Raw genomic sequence first — 14,085 nt, 5'->3', positions numbered from 1 at the left:
TCCAAACGGTAAAAAGTCGAAATGTTGTCCTCTGAAATACTTCTGGATTCTCCCATGAACTAGGATCTTGTCCAATTGCCCACGCGTTAATTAAAACTGTCGTTTTGGGAAGAATATCGTAGTTGTTGATCTTGCAGTGTCTCATGCTTTCTCTTGGAATAGACATTGGAGCTGGAGCATGCAGTCTTAAAGTCTCCTTCAACACCATCTTTAAGTAATGAAGCCGATCAAGATCTGTTTCTTCAACTTTCCCTTGCTTGCCTAGGAAATTTCTTACTTCGTGTTGCACTTTCTTCAGTATCCTTGGGTTCTTAATAAGTTCTGCCATTGCCCACACAATTGTAATACTAGTCGTAACTACGCCACCTACAAAAATATTCTGCAACAACACAAAACAGCTTAAATTCAGTGAGAAAACCATCAGCCACAATAAAATCAATCCCTAGTTGCAAGTAAAATTATGTCAGTTAAATCCTTAAGTCTAAGGCCTTAAGGAGGCAAGGCGCCTCATGAACGAACTGCACACAGGTTTCCTACATATTTTTGAATATGGAAGACGCAGACAGGGAGGGAGAGGACATCGACTATACACCCGAAAAACGGAAAAAGGTCGGCAACAAAATAACTTCCAATAGTTTCCAAACATTCGAAAACAATATGCTGAAATCTAATTTTATCAATTACTCTGCCGCAAGCAATCCTGCAAATTATCGCAAAAGTATTACAAAACAAATGTTCAGAAAGATCAATAGGCCTGTAAGCCGATTGAGAAATGGAGTCGATCATAAACGCAACCTCTTCTACTCTGATGGACCTGAAAGATAACACTCTTTGGATTTAAAAGCTCGAAAACAAAAATCTTTCTCATCTCCTTCCAGTACTCATTGTGAGAACTAAACGTGACATCCATGAAATTATAAGAGAACTTTTTCCAGGGCATACTAAAGAAGGCCTATAACTAAAGTTTAGATCGTTTATCTTCAAAACTTCTTTTGCTAGTTCAGCTGAAGAGATCACTAGGATCGGTACTCGACCTAGTTGAAGCTGCATGATAGGGCCATGTTTTTTCGAGACTTGACATAGAGAACGATGTGGTAAGCCGTGGAATAGCAAGTGCAAGCAGTTTCCTATGAAGGGAAGTTTAAACGGACCAGGTGGGTCTAGTATAGCATGTTTTTTGTCGCTTCTTTTCTTTATCAGTGTACGGATGAAAAGTGCAACCAAGAACAGGAATAAGTAGTAGCCATGAAGACATGGTAGTAGAATAGTGGATTAACAGCATTTCTGCAAGGAACTTCTGCTCATAGATCGTTCCTATCTATAAAACTCTAACTCACAGCGTTTTCGTATTTGATGGTCCACATGAAATGAAGACCTGCAGGAAAATAGGCTATGTTCTTAGAACTGATGAAAGGCTAGCGATCCAATCAAGCTATTAATTTTCCACATGTACGAGGACAATAAATTAACCTGCTATGATCAACCGACAACGTCGATCATGACCTACCTATACTTTGGCATGAGGCTCGGTACCTATGGACTATCTCAGAGTAGTTGTTGAAATTTAAAGCTTGATCGTTCTGTTTTACTAGGTGCATTGCAGCCTAAGAAAGAGAATTCCCATCGTTCAGTTTTAAAGCTTCATTATCGCCGAGTGTCTAAGAAAGAGAAGGCCTGTCTAAGAAGTTTTACTGACTCATTCCTCATCACCTTCAGTTCTTCGGACTATCTACTACTCTATCATCTTCAGTTCTTCGGACTATCTACTACTCTATCCGTTTCAAATAAATAGGCTTGTTTCGTGTGCAATTAGTCTATGAAACAAGCCTAAAAAAAATTGATCCGTTGTTGAAATCTAAAATTTTCAGTGGTTATAATGGTAACGACACTTGCCTTATTCTCTTTTATGTCTGGCCTGTAATGGGTGCCTTCCGTCAAAACTTCGGTATACCGACTCGTCCATTTCCCACTACAACAAACGGACGCATTCGTGACAACTACAACGTCAAAAAAGATATTCATATGTGATGTAGGGTGCGTCGCATATATATTGCGTTAGGTAGTTACAAAAATATAGTGTGAACATTATTATTTGGGGCAAATAAAAATAAAAATTGCTAGCATCCCAAATAAAAATTGAATAAGATTTAAAAATAAATAAATGATTTTTGTCAACATTTTATGTGTGAGAAAAAAATAAAAAAATAATCTTTATATCAAAAATAAATAATTACCTCATAAGTGGTCGGCAAAATTAATATGTTACTTGATTACTTCTTTCTCTTTTGAAATCATCCTAAAATTTTGGTCAAAATGTAACTGCACACCAAGCTTATCATGTTAAAGAAAAATAAATAAATAAATAACCGCCATCGTCTTCTTCTCTCTTCCCTGTTTTAAACCCCATTATCAAAATCAACCGCCTACCTCTCAATATCTCTCTACCACTCCCTACCTCTCTACAACTCTCTGTGATAAAGTGGAACTATTAATATAGTGATAGCATAAACTAATTATTATAAACAAATTTTGCATCCTAATGCAGGAATTGAGAAGGTTGTGGATAAAATTGAAGATTCATTTCCAAAACTTGTATGGAATTACGAAGAGGTTCCTCATTTCGACAACGGACCACGCACTGTTCGGTAGTCAATTGTTTTTGATGCTTTGAATTTCTACCGAAACTTCTTTGTATATAAGGATTTGGATGTTCAAATAGGTAGCCATTGTTATTATTCTTTTATTTTAGATTTATCGAAACGGGACGAAAGTATCGAAACGGGACGAAAGTATCACTTTCCCTAAGACGGGACGAAAGTATCATTTTTTCTGAAACGGAGCGAAAGTATCACTTTCCCTAAAACAGAGCGAAATTATCACTTTTCCTGAAACTAAATGTAAAAGTATAACTTTTCCATAAACAAAAAATTAGTCGATCCATAAACCCAAATATGGTTACATGATGTGTTATGCATATTGCCTTTTTTTTTGTTTATTTACGGAAATATCTAATACATATTTCCCTTCATCTTCGGTTTGTTTACGAAAATTTCTAAAGGAAATAAAGAAAAATATAATTTAGAGGGTTATTTTTGGTTTTTCGGCCCGAATCATTTTCAATTTTTATGTGTCAATTGATCACTTAGATTTTGCAAAAAAATGGTCATATAAGGTCCTTCCTCGCTTCGCTCGGTCGGCCCAATTATAAAACTTTAATGGGATTCTTTATATATGAATAAGATAATACAAACGTAGGGGAGAGGAATGTATCAAAGATATAAAATTACTCGTAGATAAGAATATCGCTGGAGATAAAGAGAAAACCGTTGGCGATAAAATCTCTACCGCTCAACAAAACAATAATCTATATCGCTCAATAGAGTCTGTATATTTGATACTTAGACACGTACGTTTACCACTTTGTCATACCCTTATTTGGTGTAAAAGTAGCAAATCTTATGATCTGTTAGAATGAGTCTAGTGGAGGAGGGAAGGGGATAGTTCAACAGTGTCGCCATGTCAGTTAGGAGGAAGGTCTGAGTGTAGTGGTATGGGAGAGAATTCTAATATATGCGAGGATTATTTCCTTGCTAGATTAGAAAAAAAATAATGTTTTTAATATTAAGGTTTTAATATTTATTAAATATCTTTTAAATATAGAAATGGGTTCCGCTTTTAGATTTTGTGTAATAATTATGTTAAATGATATTAATATGGGAACAAGGGTTGAATCCTCGCTTTTCACTTTTTTTTTGGCGAGGATCTTTTCCTCGCCCTTGTCTAAGTTCCTGCAATGTTTTCTGCTTTTGAACAGGGAGAAAGGGAAAGAAACCTTTAACCATGGTTTTTTGTGTCAAAATCATCTTATTTTCCTCCTCCACTGGTGTGTCAAAATCATCTTATTTTCCTTCTCCACTGGACTCAGTCTTATATCCATTGAAATAGGCATAAGAAATGCATTTTCAATCTCACAAAATTCTTAGGACATATGAGAGTTCGATCATTTATGTTCATTTATGTGTGATTCCATGTCCATTACCCCTTGCAATGGGTTTTGAAGAGAAAAACCTTTCCTTAGATTAGATTATAAATGTCCTAGATAAATCCATGAGATCGATTGAACTATTCATGCTTATACAATGCATTTATATTCAAGTTTAGCAAGTTGCGTTTGCCGGATCATGTGTCGTGCCATGTTATGTACAATTTTTTGAGTGTTATTTCGTGATCCGGTAACTTTCATCATAATCTTTTTATTTTTCACATTTATAGGCTTACGTAACTCAAGATGATACATTAACAACGACGTTAACTATAAAAGAAACTGTTTACTACTCTGCTATGCTCCAACTTCCTGAATCCATGACGAGCTCAGAAAAAAAAGAGAGAGCGGAAACAACAATAAGGGATATGGGATTACAAGAAGCAATGAACACAAGAATTGGTGGGTGGAGCAGTAAAGGACTTAGCGGAGGACAAAAGCGGAGAGTAAGCATTTGTAAAGAGATTCTAACACGTTCAAAACTTCTTTTTCTAGACGAACCCACTAGTGGTCTCGATAGTGCGGCATCTTACCACGTCATGGACAGAATTTTGAAGCTTACACAACAATGTGGAATGACTGTTATTGCTTCCATTCACCAACCAAGCCGTGAAGTCTTTGCTCTTTTTCATAATCTTTGTCTACTTTCCACCGGAAAAACAGTTCATTTGGGTCCTGCATCAGCAACACATGAGGTAACTAACTGATTATCTGGTTTCATCTACGCGAAGGCCTATTAAATTCTCACATTTGATTTTAGTAACCCGTTCAATAAAATTTTATGGTAGTTATTGATTTTCGGCATTGTTTGTAGTTTTTCGCATTTAATGGATTCACTTGTCCCACTTTACAAAACCCATCAGATCATTACCTGAGAACAATCAACAAAGACTTTGATCAGCTAAGTCTTATTGAAGATGAGGACATTGAACAAGGTTTTGTGGGAAACAAACCCGCCACTACAGAGGAAGCAATCAACATCTTAGTCCAGTCATACAAGTCGACTCAGTTCTTCCAACAAGTAAAACATCGAATATCCGAAATTTCTATTAAGGTATGGGACGGAGTCGCACATCCTTTGTAAGGGTGTCCAACAGTAACAAATTTGTCAGAAAATAGTGATTGGCGGGGCCACCTTTTTTTCCTAAGTGTAGCTTCTCCATTTTGCACAAATAAAAACGTTCAATGTGTCATTGCAACTATTATGTTTATTAGGCACAGTATAGATGTACCAACGTCTTCCAAATTTTTCAGGAAGGGAGAGTACTTGAGAAAGGAAATCAAGCAAGCTTCTTAACACAGTCATTTGTCCTTACAAGAAGGTCAATCGTGAACATGAACCGTGATTTAGGTTACTACTGGTTGGGTCTTGGTATCTATCTATCACTATGTCTTTGTATTGGTATGATATTTCATGACATTGGCCACAGCTTTGGTTCAATACAGGTAAGGAGAACAATCTCCGAAGTTTCACATAAAACTAACCATACGTGCATGATTTCATATAAACTAGTTCCCCAATTTTGCAGGCTAGAGGTGCAATGCTTATGTTTGTAGCTTCGTTATTAACTATCATGTCAGTTGGTGGATTCCCTTCTTTCGTGGAGGATATGAAGGTATTTTGCGAACTTTTTTTTCCACGACTATATAAGTACATACCAATACCATTATTGATATGAGCTAGGTTTGTTTTTCATTTTTTTATTATGAGATCTTTGGTAGAGAGAGACTAAATGGGCACTACAGTGTTGCGGCTTTCGTAGTTGGAAATACACTTTCCTCCATATCGTACTTGCTTATAATCTCTGTAATCCCGGGAGCAATTGCTTATTACTTGGTCTTCACAAAGGACTCGAGCATTTTCTCTTCTTTGTTCTAGTAATTTTCGTACTTGTAATGTTAGTCGAGAGCTTAATAATGGTGGTCGAAAGTATGGTTCCTAATTACCTTCTGGGTATAATAATAGGAGCAGGAATTCAAGGAACCATGACACTAAACGCGGGTTTCTTTCGACGACCATCTGACCTTCCAAATCTATTTTGGAAATACCCAATGTACTACATTGCATTCCATAGGTACGCGAATGAATGACTCTACAAAAATGAGTTTGAAGGATTAAGTTTTCCTAATAAGGTCAATGCAGTGGCTCATCAACTATTACTGGTGAAGAAATTGTACAGAAAATATGGCAAATGCCAATGGGATATTCAAAATGGATTGATTTGGCTGTCTTATTTGGAATGTTGGTCTCATATAGACTAATGTTCTTTGGTATTATTAAGATGTCAGAAAAGCTTAAACCTATTTTAAGAAGTTTCTTAAGTGCAAACCATGGAAAACCTTAAGCTGCACACCTGATGATCACTAGACTTGATTATTCATCGGTGAGTTGGGATTTTGATAAGAAATCCCCAATTACTTAGAATTCTTAATTAAAATTAGGGTTAGGGGTTAGAAATCCTTAAGTTCTCTTGTTTTAGGCATTAGTTTATTTTTGGAAATTGTTCTGTTTTAAGAATTTTATTTTAGATTCCTAGTTATAGAAGTAGTTTCCTTTCTAGGTTACCTTTCCTTAATTTTATAATTCAGTGGCCTATATAAGAAGGTCTAGTGTTATTAGTTTGATTATCTATGAGAATTATAAGTTTGTTCTAAGTTTCTGTGTTCTTTTAAAGTCTACTCTGCTGGCCGTGGGTAAGAACTATTAAGTTCTAATCAATTGGTATCAGAGCAGGCGTATCCTGTTTATGACCAAAACTCGAAAACAAAAACAAGTAATTATGGAGAAGCAATTAGGTGAGCTAACGGAGAAGATGGCTGAGATGACATCAAATCAAGCTTTGTTAATTGAGAGGATCGGCCAGCTTGTGGAAAGCAAAGCAGTTGGGAATAATGAGGGACAAAACCAATCAAAAAGAGGAGGTGAGCGATTATATTTTTCTAAGTTTGATGGATCTGATGTAGAAGGTTGGCTCTTTAAGGCTGCACAATATTTTGAGTATTATGAAACACCTGCGAATCAGAAAATCAAGTTGGCAACATGTAATTTAGATGGTAAAGCTTTACAATGGTATAGGTGGTTGAAGAGAACTAAACCTGTAGTTACTTGGGGAGAATTTGAGAAATCCATTATTAGCCGTTTCGGTATTACTTCTTATGAAGATGCAAGAGCAAAACTCGCTAAAATTAAGCAGTCAAATTCATATGTAGAATATTGTGAAGAATTTGAACAATTATCAAATTTGGTGGATAATTTACCTGAAGAATTTTTATTGAGTTGTTTTCTAAGTGGACTAAAAGACGAGGTAAGACTAGAAACTCAATCCCACACTCCTATTAATTTACATGATGCAATGGAAATTGGAAGGTTACAAGATGAGAAGGTAACATTGCGAAAACAATCATATAGAATAGCACCAAAGACACCTAGTGTTTTTAATACTAGTAGACCTTTTTAATTCTAGAGCACCTATATCATCTTCAAAACCCATTAAATAAACTCCAGTTGTTAGAAGATTAACTCAGGATGAAGCTGAAGAAAAAAGAAAGCAACAACTATGTTATAACTGTGATGAAAAGTGGCACCGAGGTCATCGCTGTAAAACTCAGACATTGTTCTTAATTGATAGATATGACAATCAGGATGAATATGAAGGTACAGATGAAGTTGCTATAGAAAAAGAATCTGAAAAAGAAATCGTTAAGATTTTTATACATGCACTGGATGGATCATTAGCTCCACAAACCATGCGGTTACAAGGAGAAATTAAGAAGGCTAAAGTTACCATACTTATCGATTCTGGAAGTACCCATAATTTTGTTCATTCTGCGATACCTAAAAGAATGGGAATTAAGATAGTTAAAGATGAGACTTTTGAGGTGTTGGTAGCTAATGGTGCTAGACTGACTTGTGAAGGAAGATGCTTGGATCTGGATTATAAGTTAAATAAATATGGGTCCAAAGGAACTTTTTATGTATTGCCACTTGGGGGATGCGATGTGGTTCTGGGAGTCCAATGGTTAGAAACGTTGGGTCCCATAACTTGGGATTTCAAACATTTAACCATGGATTTTAAGAGGGATGGTGAACATATTCGAATAGAAGGAGATAAGAAAAATAAAGTAAAGTTAGCCAACATCAATAGCATCCAGAAACTTTTAAATAAGGGATCAACTGGGTTCTTTTGCAAAATCAACCAATGTTCATAAGCACAAATTAGTCAACAAAACACCAGGGGAGATACAAGAATTAATTGAAGAGTTTGGTGAGGTGTTCTCGGTACCCACAATGCTGCCACCTGTGAGAATCCATGATCATCGCATAACGTTACAACCTGGGAGTGCTCCGATCAATGTACGACCTTACAGGTACGCACATTACTAGAAAGGTGAGATCGAAAAGATTTTTAAAGAGTTGGTAGACTCAGGATTAATTAGGCCAAGCACGAGTCCTTTCTCTTCTTATGTTTTGTTAGTTAAGAAAAAAGATGGCACTTGGTGTATGTGTGTTGATTATAGAGCTTTAAAACAGGCTACTTTCAAGGATAAGTTTCCTATTCCAGTCATTGATGAGTTATTAGATGAACTACATGGATCTTTATTCTTTTCGAAGCTAGATTTAAGATCGGGTTATCATCAAATTAGGATGTATGAACAAGATATCTACAAAACAGCTTTTCGAACCCATGACGGACACTATGAATTCCTAGTGATGCCGTTTGGATTAACTAATGCTCCATCTACATTTCAACATATTATGAATGATGTGTTTAGAAATCAATTAAGAAAATCTGTCTTGGTTTTCTTTGATGATATTCTGATCTATAGTCCTACCTGGGAAGCACATTTATTGCACCTTCATGAAGTATTCCTTATATTAGAAAGCCATTAACTTAAGGTCAAATTAAGTAAAAGTTCTTTTGCTACTGAGAGGGTTGAGTATTTGGGTCATATCATCTCAAGAGGAGGAGTGGAAGCTGATCCTAGCAAGATACGGGATATGTTGGACTGGCCGTTACCGAGAACTATCAAGGCATTACGAGGATTCCTAGGTTTGACAGGATATTATAGGAAATTTGTACAAGGTTATGCTAATATTGCAGCACCACTTACAAAATTGCTAAAAAAAAGACGGTTTTTTGTGGACAGATGAAGCAACAAACGCATTTGTTAAATTGAAAAGTGTAATGACATCCACACCCGTGCTAGCATTACCTGACTTTACAAAGACCTTCATTATCTAAAGTGATGCTTGTGGAGTAGCAATAGGTGCGGTTTTGATGCAAGAAGGTAGGCCAATTGCTTTCACAAGTAAGCCACTTGGACCTCGTCATATGGGTTTGTCAACTTATGATAAAGAGTTGTTAGATGTAGTTCATGCGGTTAATAAATGGCGACCTTATCTAATTGGGAGAAGATTTCTTATTCGGGCAGACCAACAAAGTTTGAAGTATTTTTTGGATGCTAGAGCTGTAACACCGGCACAACAAAAATGGCTAACAAAAATTTTAGGCTATGACTACGCGATTGAGTACAAGAAGGGATCGTCTAGCAAGGTTGCTGATGCACTTTCTCGAAACTTTGAAAACGGTGAAATTTGTTCTGTAACTTATGTTAGTTGTGCTTGGATGGAAGACCTATTGGATGAGCTAAAAACAGATCCATGGATCACAGATTTCATCTTTAAAGTGAGTCAGCCTTTTTTCGGCAAGAATAACTTTACCGTACGAGATGGTTTAGTTTACTATAAACAACATCAACTAGTGATAAGTCCTACTTCAAGGTGGAAGGCACTACTACTAGCTGAGTTTCATGACTTTCCAATTGCTGGTCATGCCGGATATTTGAAGACAGTAAAACGTTTATCTAAGTTGTTCTACTGGTCTAGAATGCATAAATAGGTGAGAGACTACATTGCTTGCTGTGATGTTTTCCAAAGGAATAAATATAGTACTCTTTCTCCAGCGGGATATCTTCAACCATTGTCGATTCCTACTACAGTATGGACAGATATATCCATGGATTTTGTTGAAGGGTTGCCAAAGTCTAAAGGGAAAACTGTGATTCTTATAGTGGTGGATCGACTAAATATGCCCATTTTCTTGCATTAAAACATCCATATACAGCCACATCGGTAGCCCAGAAGTTTTTAGAAACAGTCATCAAACTTCATGGATTCCCTCAATCTATAGTTTCTGATAGGGATGCTGTATTTACAAGTAATTTTTGGAAAGAGTTGTTTCGCCTACATGGAACTCAGTTAAGAATGAGTTCCTCCTATCATCCGCAAACCGACGGTCAAACTGAAGTGGTTAACAGATGTTTGAAAGGTTACTTACGGTGTTTCGGTGGAAATAAACCAAAAGGATGGTCATCTTGGTTACCATGGGCAGAGTATTGGTATAATACATCCTATCATACTTCAACTAATACTACACAGTTTGAGGCTTTGTACGGCATTCCTCCTCCGGTATTAGCAACTTATTTACCAGGAGAAGCAAAAACCACAACTTTGGATGAGGCAATAACCAAGAGGAATGAATTTTTATCAATGCTTAAGGATCAACTTCAAGTGGTGCAGAATAAAATGAAGCTAAGGGCAGATGAAGGACGTCGGGACGTTGTATATCAAGTTGGGGATTATGTGTATCTGAAGTTGCAGCCATATCGACAAAATTCTAATGTGCAAAGGAAGAACCAAAAATTATCTCCACGATATTTTGGACCTTATAAGATTTTGGAGCGTATAGGACCTGTGGCTTATCGATTGGACTTGCCTAAGGAGTCAAAGATACATTCGGTATTTCACGTATCGTTTCTGAAGAAGGATTTGTTTCCTAACACAGTTGTTGAGGATAATCTACCAGAAGAAGAAGATGAGGTTGATCCAGTAATCTCCATGGTTGAACTGATCCTTGAGGTCAAGGAAAATCTTAAGGGGGAGGGAATGATAAGAAATCCCCAATTACTTAGAATTTTTAATTAAAATTAGGGTTAGGGGTTAGAAATCCCTAAATTCTCTTGCTTTAGGCATTAGTTTATTTTTGGAAATTGTTCTGTTTTAAGAATTTTATTTTAGATTCCTAGTTATAGAAGTAGTTTCCTTTCTAGGTTACCTTTCCTTAATTTTATAGTTCAGTGGCCTATATAAGAAGGTCTAGTATTATTAGTTTGATTATCTATGAGAATTATAAGTTTGTTCTAAGTTTTTGTGTTCGTTTAAAGTCTACTCTGCTGGCTGTGGGTAAGAACTATTAAGTTCTTATCAGATTTTGTTTCCTCTAGTTTTTTTGCTTAAATATTGTATATGTAGAATAAGATTTATAATAAATAAGGATTGCTGCTTTGATGTATTTTAGATATTGGTAAAAGGGTTTCAATATTCAACTCCTAGTAAAATTTTTGTTTATTTGGTTTGTAACTGAACATAATGGGCCAAGGTTTTTCTATTGGATACATGATGTATTAGAGCATAGCTAGGTTGAACCCACCAAGCGTTGGTATGTCAAGATTGGTTGTGATATTTTAGTGAATCAAAACTCAATTCATAGTCGCTTGATTATATACTAGAGACAACTTCGTATAGGTTAGGCTACAATGATTAGGATTATGATACATACAAGTATTACTCGAAGACTTGAAGAATGTGAAGAAGTAACAAGCTACATCGACGACATTATCCTTGAGGTTAGTAATATTGTGACTTGAACTGTTTCATTCCTAACGTATCTTTCAAGTCGTGCTTTATTGAAAACATAACTGCGAAGCTGTGAATGATTATACTCTAGTAGACATAGTGTTAAGGAATTAGAATCTGAAGTATAACACTTATCTTTTGAAAATCGTATATAAGACATCGACATAATCGTATGAATGCTATTATGATTATGTGTATGGGTAAATGTGAAGATTTCATCCTAGGAAACAATGTTTACATTTGTTTAAAGGAAGTACATTCATGAACTTGTTTTTTGAATCGAAAGGGAAATCGCTAGGCTTATTGGTATTGTTATTCATTGCATATCTTTGGATTACCAATATGTGTGAGTTAGTAGAACCGATCATAACTTGTTATGTATCTTGGTAAAACTAGTCACAATGCCTGACTTATGTATTGGTATGACTTTTATTAGTGTAACCGATCCTAAATAATCACCTAACATGGTATGATCGATATTTGTAATTGGTGTAACCGATCCTGGTAATTGGTATGACCAATCACAAAAGAGTTGTGTAATCGATCCTTGTAATTGGAGCAACCGGTCCTGGTAATTGGTGTATCCGATCCTAAAAATTGGTAATGTGAATTTACTAATTGGAGATTTTCTAGTGAGATTTCGGTAATATTGGATAGAGCATTTCTAGGAATTATGAAAACCGATTTGGCCATTTATTGCATATCTTTAGAATATTTCGGTTTTGGAAATTCCTTGGTGTCCTAACATCCTTGATATATAAATACACAAGTTTGCATTTCAAGCAAACTATCCTAAGAGCCAACAAAACTACCTTGTTGTGTTGTTACTAGTGGATCCGTCTATTCGGAGAGGAAAATACCCTAATTAGGCGAAATCTCTTACCACCGATTGTTTAAAGACTTCTATGAGATCAAGAAGCTCTAAGAGTACCGTTGGTGGGAAACTAGATAATTGTAGTATTATTAGTTTTCGATTTGATTTGATTGACTAACGGTTGTTGAACTTTGATTGCACCTAGTTTGTTTATTCTTGAGAATCTTATCTTCTGATATAAGACTCACTCAAACTAGATCGAAGTTTCGACAGGATCTTTAGAACTGGTTGTATATCTAAAGACGTCTTATGATAATCCATTGTTAACAGACTCCATTTTGTGCGTGATTGATTAAAAGAGATTCAAGTTGTGGTGTGCAGGTGTTTATTGAAGATTAAAGAAGATTTGAAGACAAAGAAGATTTCTTAATGGTTTCATATCTTTCGTGTGCACAAAACTTGATCGGTTGGGATCCAACTATAATCGGTTTATCTTTGATAGATTCGATTGATTAGTTGCGTAGATCGGCATCACTATATAGTATCTTGGTAGGTTCTATATTTGATTGCAAAGTCTAAACTCTGCTACTTCGGTAGTTGTTGGATAAATAGATCTAAACCTGACAAATGAGTTTATTGGATTAAACAGAAGAGCCTTTGTCTAACTCATATCACCGAGATTGAATAGAGTTGTTACCGAACAGATTTGTTGTTCCTTTAGTGTTTGGAATACGAACCAAAGGAATTTTTCCAGTGTGTTTCGAATGCCGGAAGCACATGGATACTGAAAAAACTAGGTGAACTATAGGTTTAGTTGCTTGGTCTCCAGTATACGAAGTTGGTTTGATTTTGTATAGCGGCTTAATTCTAAGAGTATTCAATTCTGGACTAGGTCCCGGGGTTTTTCTGCATTTGCGGTTTCTTCGTTAACAAAATCTTGTTGTGTCATTTACTTTTGTTTTCCATAATTATAATCGTTGTTAATATAATTTAAAGTAAATTACACAAACGTTAACTCTGTATTACTTGATAGTGATCCTATAGAGTTTTGTTAAGTCCTAACCTATTATCAAGTAATCACACTTTGATTGTTGTATTGTCTCGATCTCGTATCCATAGACGATCACACAAAGTGTGAATACCGATTCGTTGTATTGTCTCGACTCAGTCCATAGACAATCACTTTTGGTAAGAGGACTTATAGGTGGAAAAGTTTAAGATTGTGGTATATTTGGGTACCCTCGTCTTTTCATGATGGGCCCACTAAAAGTCTTGGCACACCAAGCCCAAGTCAAACAATGTTGTCATAACGACATAATGGTGTAGTATAACTATCAGAGCATTGCTCGGTCGAACTCACAAGTGTTTCTATCTTAAGTTTTTTGTCAAATTTAGTTGTCAAAACTATATCATGAATTCTAGTCTACAATTAGTTAAGTCTCGGACTAGGATAAAAATGTAATTGAGAAACAAAGGATCATGGCAGTCATCATTGCATTCTACCGTTTGAAGGAGAAGATCAATCGAAGCTTT

At 35.9% G+C, this 14,085-nt stretch overlaps 1 pseudogene; it reads left to right on the top strand.

Annotated features, from left to right (window-relative positions):
* The first annotated feature begins 1,920 nt into the window (after positions 1 to 1,920).
* LOC113336077 lies at positions 1,921 to 13,862 on the top strand (annotated as a pseudogene).
* The last annotated feature ends 223 nt before the right edge of the window (positions 13,863 to 14,085 follow it).

The sequence above is a fragment of the Papaver somniferum genome, unplaced genomic scaffold, assembly GCF_003573695.1.
Source record: "Papaver somniferum cultivar HN1 unplaced genomic scaffold, ASM357369v1 unplaced-scaffold_150, whole genome shotgun sequence".
NCBI classification, from domain to species: domain Eukaryota; kingdom Viridiplantae; phylum Streptophyta; class Magnoliopsida; order Ranunculales; family Papaveraceae; genus Papaver; species Papaver somniferum.
The sequence above is the reverse complement of the archived record's forward strand: the minus strand, read 5'-3'. Positions and strand labels throughout refer to the sequence as shown.